The 15,284-nt window shown below is 38.0% G+C and overlaps 1 long non-coding RNA gene across 1 annotated transcript in view; it reads left to right on the top strand.

Annotated features, from left to right (window-relative positions):
* LOC306827839 overlaps nucleotides 1–15,284 on the top strand; it is a 160,178-nt gene that overhangs the window by 114,253 nt on the left and 30,641 nt on the right. The window lies entirely within an intron of this gene.

Here is a 15,284-nt window from a genome sequence, read left to right as displayed (position 1 = left end):
ATAAAGTATGTTTCAATGACTAGCAGTCACAACCAGAGGGCGCAATGTTTAATGAAGAGGGGGTCAGCTCGGGGTCTGGAAGACGAGCGTCTAACTTGAACATCTGATGAATCTCAAACTTCAAGAATGTTTTTGATCCAGCTGATGTCACCGCTGCATTGTTGCGCTAGCAAACTAATGGTAGCGCCATTTAACTAGCTCGTAGCCTTACATTGCTTTTATATTTACACAAAATTACCATAATCAAAAAACGCTTACATGATGTTCAAATAAGCCGTGAGTACAATATGTTATTTTTCTGTTCTCTATCACAGTAAAGACTGTTTGTAATGGTAGGACAGATCAACAGCTGTTACTGCTTCAGGGTTAAAAATAGACCTCTATAACATACCAGTATGTATAATTAGCATGTAAAATGTAAAGACAATACGCAGGTAGTCACAGGAGATTACTGTTGTTTGCATAATGAAGTCTTAATGTATCTGAGATCTGAAGCATAAAAACTGGCACATACTATACATAACTGTTAAAATACATTCAGGATGTGAAGAGTTACTAAAGTTACTAAAGTTACATCACAAAGCAAACAAATTAATATGTAGCTCAATAAACCTTCACAAAGATCTTGAACATATAAAAAGCTTAACTCAAAACCTAAAATATAAACATTGCTAGAATAACCTGCATTTGTATTATTCTAGTTTAATCAAATAAATATACACCACCTACAAGCTTAGGGTTTAAATAACCACGGGATAGGACACACGTGAATGTATTCCTTATGAAATGACATCTAATTGGACATATTTATGACATATTTTAGTCTCCATTTCTTTGCACCGTTCAAGTTTTTTCAGTCAATGAAAGAGGCATCTGAGGCTCCCTGCGCCCACCTTACCTCCCACTTGCGTTAACCAATGAGTGTTGTCTCGCTGTGAGTAGGAGTGTATTCAGCTTTTTCAAATCTGTAACTCTACTGTTTGACTCTGAGGGAGACGCAGTGTGTTGAAAACGTTAACGTGAGTCCTTTGCACCTAAATACATTTGCCTTAAGTGATCTGTGTGCTCCAGTACTTTCTTTGGATCCTGTCTGAGAGAAGGAATCCACTGGATTTTTTTTTTTTGAAAGGCAACTGAGACCTTTAAGAAAGAACATAAAAGTCAGTGTGGGGAGATGCAGTGGTCATGGTCTATGCATAAATATTATTATTCTAAAATACTGTTAGTGGTTGCATACATTTAGTGAAGCTCAGATCTGTCATGTAATAATGTGGATGTTAAGGCTTGTGTCTACCTTCTCCTCAGTGTCTTTATAAAATACCTAAAACTGAAAGTATAGCTCTTACTCTTTGCACCAAATGAAGCTTATTTTATGTCAAATTTAAGCATTTGGGCATAAAATACTGCATCCAAGCTGCAAATGCTTCCATGTTCTTAGTGATGATTTAGAGACGGTAACATGCTACATGCAGCACTGTAAGTCACAAATTAAAGGACCTACTCCACGCATAATATTAAAATCAGGGTTTCGTCTCAACTTGAATTTGAACGTCTGTGACTCATGACTCACTTTTGGCTCGACAGGCGCTCTGACACTTTGACACCTGTTCTGACAGTCTCCCTTTGCCTGGCAGATAAATAAAATGCGTTTTTTTGAGCTTCACATCCACACTGAACCAAAGCCACCAGCAGCCATTGAGAATGCGGTGTAAATGGAGATTACCTCCTGAAATCTCCTGTATCCCTTCAAGACACCACCCAGCTGCACAGACAGTCACAAATTGGTATTTGGAAGACATGCTTCTGCAGATAATTAGCTTTACTTTCCAGGATTACACTGTAAACAACAAAACAAGTATCGCAATTTGTAAGACCTGAGGGCTGCAGATTGCAGTCAGAAATACTACATGTTAAACTTTGTCCCATTAAACGTTATATAAAGAATTGTCAGACTAAAGGTCTATTACAAAGCCTTTCTGATGTAAAATAGCTGTACCTGCATGAGCCAGTGGTTAAGGTGCCATCTATGACTACAATAGAGCATGCACCGGTCCTGATGCCTCACAAGGAGAAATGGGTAAAGAAAAAATTAAAAGTGAAACGCACGACTTAAAGGAGACTTCTGCAGCCAACCAGTGTATCCCTTATAGAAGGTAGCAGGGTTTAAGATTCCCTGCATACAAAACATCTGAATTGATCATAGTTAATGCAGATTCCGGATCGATGGAAAATGTATCGACAGGGTGTAAATACTGCTAAATCCCTCTGCAGTCTTATTGCAAAAAACACAGTGTTAAAAAATGATGTGTACATGTATGTGTGAAACCACATATAAGGTGGGCAGCAGTGAAAAGCATTTTCTGTTTCTATTTCCCCAGAACAAAAAAGGAAAACAAAAATATTATCAAGCCTCTCCATCAATTTTCTTTTACTAAAATCATCATCTTCATAATTGATATGCCACCAAATGATGGGATGATATTGACCGACACCAATGTGGAGACGTCTCCTTTCCTGGAAGCAGGAGAGTGTCCAGGGGGGACATGGGCCCCCCTTGAAATCTCATTAGCCACCCCAGGTCCCACCCAAAATCCTAAACTATGATTGGATATGTGCCTTGTCAACTCTTGCACATTGTCCAACCTGCAATGAAATAACTTTTGTCACATTGCCAATAAAGTTTTTGCACATTCTAAAGTGTATTTTTACAATGTGTGTTCTTTAAGTAGAGACTTTTGGACTAACATCTTCTCTATGAGGCATTAAAGAGTAAACAGAGTTGAGCTTGTATAGAACTTTTCTAGTCTTCTGACTACTCAAAGCACTTTTACACCACCGGTCACACCTACACATTCACACACCTATTCAATGCAATTCAATTCAAAAAACATTATTTTGTCTCTGTGGGACAATTCTCTGTGGGGCAACTTTTTTATGAAAGTCCTCAACTGCCAACCATGACCTTTTTTTTTTTTTACTGAACCAGACAGTTAAGTTCTTGTACTTTATATTTATGTTCCTAATTTAAACTGTGACCATTTTACAATTTCAGGATTTATTCTCCCTACATGCCGTTTGCGTTGATCTGTGGTGTTAATTTATCTTATGGCTTCATTTACTGAGTTAAAAAAACTAACAACAGGATATCAGATGAGGCTCTTCAGCAGCAGATTTTGAGAGGCTTGTTGCAGACGGAGGTTTGTCACAGGGCAGGCGGTGTGTATCCTGTGTTGATGTTTTGGCGCTGTGCTTCTGTCATGACACCAGCTGACCTCTTACTGTGGGTAAGGACTCTGAGAATACAAGAGATGAAAGAAGCAACAGATGTAAAACCCAGGCTTTTGGCCATTCTGAGCAAGATTATGTTTGCCCTTCTCCCTGTGCCCTCCTCACTGCACTGTACTTCAAATAATCCTGCACACTCTATGGACTGTGGGCTACTTGTTAACTTTGCTGCTACTACTCTTAAAAAGAGGTTGTAAACTCAGGTAGTGTAAGGTGATAGTGCAGCTCAGTTGTGAATGTACTGGCTGACTCTGAAATTTTCATTACAGGTCATAGTAAAGCATAGTAAACATCGGTGTGAGATGTCATGTTTTGGTGTCGGCCCCACGTAGTCAAACAACAAGGACTTCTACTTCCACTCAGTGCAGGAAACGGATGTAGAGGACAGAGACCTCCACTGTAACCTCAATAGATCTCAGTACAATGCAGCTACAAGACACTTTAGCCTGTGAGCAGTACCCTGAATACAATGCTTCTACAGCTAATACAATATATTTTAAAGTATTTAGACTTTTCTTATGGAATGTTATTGATTTGATTTGATTTATTTTTGGTGCCCAGTGGATGACTGAGAGATGATAATGTTTCTTTTTGTAAGTGTCACCTGTGAGTCAAATTTAAACCAATCCATTAAATTACTGAAAAGCGACATAGTGCATCACTCTTTCAATACGTAATCTTCTTCGGCCTCTTGCTAGGTCCAATCTTAATCTTTTGACATCTTTATCCAGCAACATACTTAACAGTCCTTCCACCTCCGCCCTGGTGGTCATACTGTAAACAGACCGGTGAAGAAAGAAGTTTAGCTTCAGGGCTTTTTCACCAGAAGGAAGTATTACACTGAGTTATGTAGAGGTGGAAAGAGATCCCAATCCTTCTACCCAGCTTACATTGGAAGGACAGGTTGCAGAGTGGGTATAAAGAAGGGCTGCGTAATCATTGCATATGACAGCATTCACAGTAAACGGAAAGTCTAAATAAATAAATACGAATAATCGTCTACTCATCATAGGTGGCTTGAACCAGTGAATGGTGGAATATTTAAATGGGTTTTCTGTCTCACCATGTTGCCAATTTAGGTGGTAGAAAAGCACATTTGTATTGATGCATTTTAAATATTCATTTGTCTTAATTTTATTACATCAGCAGATAGACTTAATAGCTTTGTTTTAAAGCTAATATACACTAATTTGTATTTATTATTGCAATACATTCGCTCATTGCAATTGATTCTCATACTTCCTTGTTCTTGTTTGCAGGAGATACCATTCTCAGTTTTTTTCCACACCAGTTTTGAGCTCTTAATTTAAGGTAATATAGTGATTTAATAATTGACTACCATCCACATGGTTCCCAAAGACGAGTTAATGAGCATTATTTCTGGAGTGCACTCTGAAGGTTTCATCTGTGGTTTTGAGTATGTTAGTCCAGATTAATTGCAATAACTGCATTAATCGCCTCTCCTCTCCCACATTTATAAGAGTATAATTTGACTCAACTGTTTTGCTATGAATGGGATTTCCTTTACATTAACCTGTTATGTCCAGTTATAACCCACAGGTAACACTTTGTCACAAAACCAGCTAAGGCTTTTAGTAGAGCTAATTGTACATTGTCAAAGGAATCTAGCATAATATTCAATAGTTTAAAATGCCACCGCTGTAATGGTTGATCAAATTGTCTCCCCTTGCCGTTTAAATCTAGGAAATAAATGTCACAAGTGCCCTGCAAAAGAATTGAAAGCTGAAGTTTGTCATCATTCGTGGCCACCAGGAGCCAAGTAAGGAAGTAAATAAGAGTAAGGGGCCAACAATGAAATTCAATGTGAATAAAGTCTGGTTGATCCAGTAGTAGGCTACAGCATCTGTGGCCAACAGGTATAATATACATGCACACACACAGAAAGGAAGGCATGATCTCATCTATACTGAACTTTTCTGTCACCTGCAGCTCCCCTCCCCAAAGTAGATTTCCTACGGTCTTTTGTACTCTTTTCTACCATGAGAAGAGAGAGTGGGGATTTACATGGAGGAAAGGACTTGAACCCGGCTTGGAGGTCTGTAACTGTGCATGGGGCGAAACCTCACTGCTTTGAGCATTGAATCCTCCAGTTCAGGTAACGAAGAAAAGAATCATTGTGCGTACGGAAAATCTCACACTGTCCAATGTATGCCACCAGTGGTACTTTCCACCTGTTTATTTGTCCCTATGCTCTCATTCATTCACACACTGATGTTTTTGTGTCGTCAATAGTCGTAATGTGAAACGTAGGAAATCACTAAGTGAAACAGGCCATTCAGGCTGAGGCATCAGACATAACGAGGTAATGAGAGGAGAGGGAGCGCAGGACTGTGATCACAGTCACAGTCACCGCTGTAAACACAAGAGTTATGGCGACAATTTACAAATCAAAGATCTGCTGGGTTTGATTGATTTTTTAAAACTATCAAGTAATTTAACAGCAATAAATGTTCTGCTTACAAAATGCCCCTTCAGGAACTGTAAACCTGGAACTGAGATGTGATCTCTTTTCACATTCACGTGTTGACAAACCCTGTTATGGCAGGCTTCCCAATCTCGGGGTCTCAAGCCCATGTGGGGTTCGATGGAATAAATAATAATAACAATAATTAATAATAATTTTATTTTTAGAGCACAGATTTTAAAAGAATAAAATCGTTGTTAAAACATGTAAACGAGAATCGGGTCGCCCGAAATGTGCATTTATTGATCAATAAAAAATGTAATGTTTATTATAATATATTTAACATAGACTACTATAATTGGTCATAGCCAGTGCCAAAACAAAAAGCAACGTGCAGAGTGGTGTCTCTCACCCAGTGAGCTGAAACATCATCACAGCCTTTCTTCCTCTGTCCACAGTGGTATTCACGAAGCTAAAATGTGTTCTCAAGATGAATATTAGCTTTGTTTTAAGTTGTGTTTTTTGGGCCATTTGTGCCTTTATCTGACAGGACAAGCTTAAGATAGACAGCAAATGTTGGGAGTAGAGATTGGCATACAGCAAAGGTCCGTTGCCTGATTTGAACCCACAGCTCTGCAACAAGGCCTTTTGCATCTGTACATAGGGCACACGTCTTGACCTCACAGCGCCCCAGTTTAAAATGAACGTTTACATGATTTAAAACAAATGACTTTGCTTAGCTTAGCTGGATGTGTTTTGGATGTGAGTGGTTTCCAGAGTTTTGTCAAGTCAAAGTCAGGTCATGAACCAAAAACTGGTTGTGAACCGCTGTTTTATGCTTCCATGTTACTGAAATTGCAACATTGGCAAACAACAAGACTATCATCTGCATACAGTTTGTTCACTGTCCCACTGCTATCATCTCAAGGGTTTCATTGACTGTTAATGCAAATATTATAACGGCTAGCTTCTCTGCTAGCATGCTAATCGGTGCACAAGTTGAATTTAAAAAGTGAATTAGTCATTTTCTCTTTTCTCTTTTTTAGCATGGAAGTATTAATAGTATTTAAATTGAATTAATTCTAACAAATTAGTTAAAGTTATTTGCTGTTCTTAGTTATACCAAAGGGGCCAGACAAGATGCTCGATGAGAGACAGAGAGCAGAGCTGCCCTTAACTTACCTTTAGTCTCACTGTTTTATGTAAAACAATCTCCAGGATGCAGGATGTCTTCAGTGTTTTTTGTGACACCACCTCGTTCATCCCTCTTTGTTCACCCTTTATCTCCTTTAAAAAGATTTTCTCTGTCTTCTGTGTTACTCACAATATTTAGCAAGAAAAAGTGGGTGGTTACTACGGAGACCCTGAAGATCCAAAAAGTGAAAAATAACATTAGTGGGCACAAGATAATTTTATTGTGCACCCAAAATATTACCTTGTGTGTAATATCTTGTGGAAACAATATACAGTACTGTATCTACAGTATATAACTATACATTTAGTGAACAAGATATTTATTTGTGCACTTAAGATAATATCTTGTGTGTACAGCAAACTAAAAAAGTTCTTATATCTCAAGTACATGCAGAACTTTATGAATGAGCCGCATTTACTAAACACTGTGTTGATTACAGAAATTTACATCAAACAAACTAAGTAGGAGCTCTTGTGACTCTTGAAATACGTCACCCAGCCATGTCCTGGTTGATGATGAGGTGGCCTGGTTGATGATGAGGTGGCCTTTAACATGATATGTTCAGACATGTTGGGAAAACAAAAGAAAAGAAAAGGGGATAATGGCAGATTTTCTTTCCACATAAAAAGACTCTTAGACTTTGGTCTCAAAGATTGTTTTCATTATCATGACTTTTTAATAAATCCCAAAATCTAGACAGATCACCCAGTATAACATCTGCTCTTGTCTTTCAAAGGGCCACTGTACACTTGTAAAGGTTAAAGGATGTTATCAAGTCCTTTCTCTCCTTTCAGGCTCAATCCAAAATTCATTTCAGCCTTTTGCAACCTTCAGCAACGCTTAGCTGCACTTCCTTCACCCCCTTTTTTCTCCCAAGCAACATGAAACAAACCAGAGAGCAAGCAATTTTATTGTTCAGTGGTATCTTTAATTGTGATGAAAAAGGATTATGTAGATTTCTGTAAGCCTCCCTGACAAGACATATTTTAAAGTGAATAGGCCATAGAACAGGAATATGTGTCAGTGGTGGAGGCTTAGTGGAACGTCTTCTCAATAAACGGGTAATCCTGGAGTCTAGGGATCCCTCATTTACCCTCTCAGCCGAGAGACGATGAGCACTGGTCTCCAATTATAGCCCATGGTCTCATTGAAGACAAAGAGGGGACTCAGACTGTGTGACTAAGTGTCATAAAGATATGGCTTTTATCTTTATTACTTCTTCCAGTATAGAGCACTATGGAGCCGCAGTGACAGACGAGACAATGGAAAAATTTAGCTTACTCCATAAAAACAGACACAAACAAAGAAACAATAATGCAGCTCTAGTCTGTTGTGAAGCTTTTATAAAGCCTTAATAAAAATTAGAACTTGATGCCAAACCTCACAGTCTTAATTGTTATTTATCACTAAGGGCATTTATTTTGAGTGAACTAAATGTGCACTTTGATTACACCGTTAGGTGATGTGTGCAAGTCGCTCCTTAAGACAAACCTTGTTATGGATGAGTGTCCATGTACGAATGTATAAAGGTTTTAACTTTAGTGTCATCATTACTAAACTAAAGCATGGCCAAGCAGGGCACCGGGTAGCCTTGAGGTCATGTTGCGAGTCCCATGTATGGAGGCTTGCAGCAGCTGAGGGCTTCACACCGGCCTCTGTCCTGTGCTGCATGACACCCCCCCCCCGCTCTCTCCTCTCAACGTTTCCTGTCTCTCTTCAGCCGTCCCATCTAATAAAGAGAAAAAGGCCCAAATAAAACATGGCCAAGTAAATTGCTGAAAAAAATGTTTTGATGGACATTTCATCCTGATAATTCAGAAACCTTCTTCATTCACAGCCCACTTTGTTGGACATGTAAAATAATGAAGAATTAAGTAATCAAAAATGGCCATATTGGACACAAAAATAATGCAAGACAAAAAGTTAGCTGTATAGGCAGTGATGTATAGGCAGATGTCCTAGACCATTAACAGAAAGCACATATTAAAGGCAATGAATCCCTGGAACCCAAATGACATTAATGTTCAGGTTAGCCTACAGTATGATTAAAATATGACCTGTTTGCACAGAAGCCTTCATTCATAAATATCCAATATCCAGAACTGTGGGACGAACTGATCTGCTCATGATATGAATGAAACAAGTACATTTTTTTATTAACCACATTTAAAACGAGTCACCAAATTCCTGCAACCAGGAGAAACGATAAACTCGACTTAAAATCCCAGTAAAAGGCCAAAAGCATCTACAAAAATACAACAACAACAAAAAAAATACTGGATAAGTTCTTCAAGATAAGAACTAAAGATAGAACTGGAGCACACAAATAACTTAAGGAAAATTTATTTAGGTGCAAAGGACTAAAGTGTCTTTCAAAAAACTGAGTCCAACAGTCCAGGTCCAAATCTGAAAACGTTTAATACACTCCTGCTCCAGCTGAGACAACACTCACTGGTTCATGAAAGTGTGTGGAAAGCTGGGAGTTAACTGGAACTGTGACGGCACTCGATGTGTCACCTACTCATAAAACACCCCATCCCAAATGTGATCATTTTTACAACACTATTTATAAGATGACTACTGTAGTTCTGTAGAAAAAGTGATAAGCGATAAGTTTACTCTAAAGTCATCCTGATGGAAGTGAAAAAAATAACACATTACACAACAGAAAACAGAATTAACTATTTTTTGTGGCTGTCCTTCCCCTTATTTTAAACCACGTCTCTGATTTGGATGCTTGTAGCTAATTTACACATTTAGCTGACGGAGAGATTTTATGCTAACACTGTTGAGCTTTTCCCCAGCTGTTTTTCTGCACATTTATTATCTCAAAAAACATTCCTAATTATCATGCAAAGCATTTATTACTTTTCTGCTCTCTGTACATCTACATATAAAGTCCCTCTACTATTGAAAGCAGGTTTGGTAATTTTGGAAAACTAACATGATTTTGAAAGTAGCATCCTCTCCGTTCACCCAACCCCTCCCCTCTGTGCTCCCTCAAAAGCCACGCCCCTCACTTACACTCACTTAAATATTTTTCTGTTGTTGTTTTTTTTAGCTGTGTGCTCTTTACGGTGAAGCCAAATAATTGTGTTACACAATTGTATAATGACAATAAAGGAATTCTGTTTTATTATATTAGTGCCATTGGTCCAGAAGCAGATTGAGTGTGGGCTCATGCATGCATGTGGTAGAGAGGCTTGATTGGTTTATGAAATGTGTACCGAGTGCCAACATTGGTCAAAGTGTTTATGCATTTACAACAGCTACAGATGACGGATTGTTTTTGTTTCTTTTTCAGAGCACATGAATTATTAATTACTGTCAGGACCTAAAGACAATTTCAACCTGAATCTTAAAAAGTGTATCCGGAGGAAATGATGTACCCTGCCTTTAAGTCAGGTATATGAGAGTTTGGATTCTCTTTTAACTGTATGAAATGTGTTTGAAGACTTTTTTTCCTCTTTCCCAAATTTCCTCTTTATTTTGACCAAAGTTTAGAATTTTTGTTTGACACAAATGTACTTTTTGTGCTTGACTCTTTCCAGATATTTATAAAGGGATAAAAGAATGACAGTGATCTCTGAAAATATGCTCCTCTAAGAAAATGTCTCACACTTTTATCCCCAAAGACATAATTAAGAAGGATTTTTAAAAACAATTATTTTTTTATTACACTAACTACTCCATTAGAAGCAGAGGCTGAGTTTGCATAAAGCGAGGGGAGGTGAGCGCTGCTTCAGACACCAAATGTGGCTATTAAAAAGAAACTATCAAAAGAGCTGTGTGATTTATTTTGTAAAGGATAAACAAAAAGTACGACTAATTGCTGCTGGAGGTCAGCTCTCAGAATGCATATTCAAAGCACAGGGTGTTGGCGAATATTTATACCAGTCACAGTTATTTAATAACCTGAATGGCCAATTTCGCAGTGGATCTGCAGAGAAAGGGAATATGAAAAGTTGTGAAGAATTGATGATGGACTCTTTGAGAGTGAGCGTGATAAAATTGACCATGAAATCTGGAGCATTGAATTAAATTGGTTGGAAGAAGCAGGGGGGAAAGGTGCAATGTGCGATCACAAAGACAGAAGTGTCTTTGTGAAAATGCCAAGGTTAATTTGCACATCAGTTAAATGCGTAATTGAAAAAACTCGTAGAAGATCAGTTGGAACAAAGGAAACCCTAATAAGGAGAAATGTAGTAAATAGCTGAGATGATTGAAGTGATTTGTGTTCAGTTTGACATTTCTCTCTCGGAGGCTGTCAGTGTACTCGGCTATGCCTCATGTAGGGTCGGTAGAACATGCATGGAGGGCTGTATTCATGAGAAATATCATATTGATAAATATATTTATTTTGACCTCAATGTTGCATACATTCCCAGTTTGGAAATAATATTAATGTTGTTACATCCAAAAGATAGTAACTTAAATGAAAACAACTTTTAGCAACCTCCTCCAGTGACACTCTAATCACATTGTTAAACATAAATGAACTTTGAACTTGGATCTTTCATCTTTAAAGCGAAAAACTCGGGTTCTCCAACTTGAGACAATTCTCAAACTATCTTTCTGTCTGTCATGTCCATCATCAGGTTGTTTTTTTCTCTACTAGAATTGATGATTTGTTTAGGATGAATATACACTAACGTTTGAGCACTCTGTTCTTTACACACTTGAGGGACAGCCCCAGGTTTCACTCCTTGATGTTTTTTAAGAAACACCTTGACTCAATTTTTTTAACTGTTTTAAATATGTATTCTGCACATGTAACAGAAGACAAATATGAAATACACATGGAAAATAATAATTAGAAACAGTAGAAAGTGTAATGCACACTAAACACTAAACTATTTCATTGACATGTAGAGAAAGGAGTGGGAAGAAGGAACCATTGTTTTAGTCTTTCCAGAAAGTAGCTTGCTTCAAAAATTATTTGTGCAGTTTGAAACTTAACAAAATCACGTCTTGTAATCGCTTGTAATATGCGATGAATGATGAGTAGTCCTTATAGCCCTTTTTTCTGTGCTAAATGAATAGCCGTTAGACGATTCAGTGAATTCAGAATATTTCCTCAGTCACAGTGAATAGCAGAGCTGTTGTTTTTGCCAAGGTTACATGATAGTTTTGACAAAGAAAGAAAAAGTATTCAACTTTTAAAATATGTGGCATTCCTTTGAAAATGACACCATTGTGGTTGTGCCTTTAGCAGTGATTGTTTGAGCCGCATACTGCAGTAGTGACATAGAAAGATGTGACACTATACAAAGGCAGGAGAGGTTGCACGTGAAACTGATGGAAACATGGAACAGAACTCTAAGCAATCAAGTTTTGTTTAAGGAAGTTTGAATGAATATCCACTTTTTCCATATGTTGGGTGTTACGGGCTGCTGTCTCTGTAGTTGGGGGAACGTAACATTGGGCATAAGTTATTTAACTCTGACAGAACAGTTAATTAAACAATTAAATTAAACAGGATTGATTTAAAATTAACCTTTATTGGTATTTTGTAAGATAACATAATCTTTTATTCATCTCACAAACGGAGTAATTTAGAAAACCACTGGTAAGTTGATATCTTTAGTGAGAGATCAAAATTGAGGGAGACAATCCTGTAAAGATTATCCTGACTTGAGGTTACATCTGAAATGGTTGATCCTAACTTCACTTAAAACACAAAAATGTAAGATTCTTTTCAGTATCCTAATTAACCCATTATTGCAATGAAATCACAGTTAATTATTTTATATTTTGGTTTGTAATGCTGCTATAGTCAGCTTGATTTCCACTGGCTTTGTAAATTTCCATGTAATTTCTACACACAAGCAACATGTAGTGCTTCGTTGAAATTGAACGACAGATGTTGATATTCACCCTTGAAATCCTGAACCCAAGTCAAGCCATTTCATAGCTACCTGAAGTAGCTGAAAGCAACAGTTAAAGTAATCCAAAAACTGTTTTTATAGTAGGAAGCCTAATTCAGTGAGCTATGTAGCCAGTGCACCAATGAGAAGCCCAAATGGGATATAAACCTGGGGCCTAAACAATTTGGTATCATTCCCCATGGTGGTCACTTATTGGTCAGCTCATATGGGCTGCTCCCTACGGGTGGAATTCAACTGAATTGGGACCCAGTTGATACTAGTTTTTGGTTGCCAAAGCTTACTCTCCATTTCTTGTGTGTTTTCCCCTACAACACCAACCTATTTATGCCTCTGGGTGATATGGAAGCATACCAATGACTGTTAATAAATATGGAGAATGTGTCTTCATCTCTTCTCTATCTTTGATGGTAAAGCAAAGATATTGCATGCCCATACAACCGCGTTTTGCCTTCTGATGTAGTTGTAGAGGCAAAATATTTGGGGTTGTTTTTAACCGACCAAAGTAAGCATGAATGATCCAGTGGTCAAAGTTGTATGTAAAGTGATGCAATGCCATGATTTGCTTTTGGTCTAACACAGCTATTGAAGCGAATCTTTTCTCCCGAATTCATTCTTTCAGTTTTGGATTCTGGACTATAGCTTTTATTTATGACAAACTTGTTTGTGAATTGTTTGACTCCAGCAGCTGCAGCCCTGCCTGCTCAGATGAGGCAGTCAGAGTTGGATGATATCAACCAACTTATCCAAGATTGTTTGATTTCCAAATGGGCTGTGAATAATATCAACCCTCTGATTAACACACAACACATCAAAGTCATCGCCATGACTTTGTCACTTGAAAGGGTCTGGTGAGGACCAATGTGCAATCCTTTGCACGGGGAGGCCCTTTATGCATCATGGTAATAGAGAACAAAGAAGGCCAAAACCGTATGCTGTTAGGATAGATTTACCAAAACCAATTGTAGTATATTAGCTTTGAAATGACACAGAGGAACTGACGAGGGTTTTTTAGTGGCAGATGGAGTTTCCCCATACCATGAAATTTGTATACTTGGCTAGTAAGAAAACAATTCTTGCTGGTATGTTGAGCAGCCTTCCTGTTTTCACTGAGAAAGCGACACTGTGGGAGTGAGAGAGTGTGAAGCCTCTTTAATTGCCTTCGGTCACCCACAACGTTGAACCGGAGCGCCACGCAGCTTAGCAAAGGAACCGGGCATAGGGCCTGATAGATATTTTATCGCCCAAGTTAACGGTTAATGAATTCCCAAAGTGAAATCTGTCACTTCAAAAATAAAGAGGAAGGCAAATTAAAGGGAGATAGAGAGAGACAGTGGAAGAAAGGGACTGGAGAGGGTGACACAGTTTTAAAATGGCCTATCTTTTGGCCATCCCTGGTTTTCAATGGAATAAAGAAAACTCAGCCTCTTTCTTCTCCTCTTTTCTTCCCCCACTTCTTTTTTCTCCCTCCCATCCTCCTATCTCTCACTCCGCTTTTCTCTGAAAAAATTCTCATGAATGATTTATATGTGTCTTGTTATCAGCAACGATTTCTATAGACCCAACGCATTCACCAAGACATTTGTGGCGTAATTGTTAATTTTAATGCCATAATGGCTTCAGATGGGAGCCCTGATTAGACATTTATTACACAATTAAATGAAACATACTCAAGAATCACAAAAGCCTTCCGTAATTATTTCAGGCCATTAATAAAATGGGCATTAAATTATATTGGACACAAAAGAGAAGTGAAATAGATTTCCATTAGAGCAATAGAGGCAGAGAGGGGTAATAGATCCTGCCTGAATTCACTCTGAAATTAATTGTTGCCCAGCCTATTTCCACACACAGTGGAATAAATGAATGTGAAAAGGGAGGAAGAGAAGAACGAGTTGGTGGCCGTGAGAGTGAGGGGAGGGGGTTACATTAAGAGCCTCTGATAAAAAACCTTTTGTTTGACGTACTACAATGGACTCTCAATTCAAGAGAGAGGGGGAGAGTCAGACCAATTTCAATCTTAGTCCACCCCTGAAGAGTTCTGAGTCGAGGTTATATCCTCTTTTCAACTTTGGGTTGCTTTTCAATAAACAGCTATCACATATCTACCCCGTAAATGCATATATCTAAATGTTGCACTGTGTGTCCAGAATGCAAGAAAAAGATAACAGTCTTTTTAAAAATGCATATGACAGGAAATCAATCTTTTCTTTCATTGATAAATGACCTTTCCGGGTCTGTAGCAGATTCTTTGCCTCTTTGACAGCAAGTCACCTTCCAACATGTCGAGGGTCAAGTTCAATGGACTTAATAATATCTTTCAATCTCAATCTTTATCTATTAGGAAAGGTCATTTTTATTGCAATAAATTATGGGATGGAAGTCGAAGAGGATCCATAGAATTGTAATTTTATGTCAATGGATAGATTTCTAATAAATATATGGTGTATGTATTTAAAATTAAAAGCTTCTTGTACTTTGATTTTCATGTATA

Source organism: Symphodus melops (genome assembly GCF_947650265.1).
Source record: "Symphodus melops genome assembly, chromosome: 8".
Taxonomy (NCBI): Eukaryota; Metazoa; Chordata; class Actinopteri; order Labriformes; family Labridae; genus Symphodus; species Symphodus melops.
This window is presented reverse-complemented; position numbering and strand designations above follow the sequence as displayed.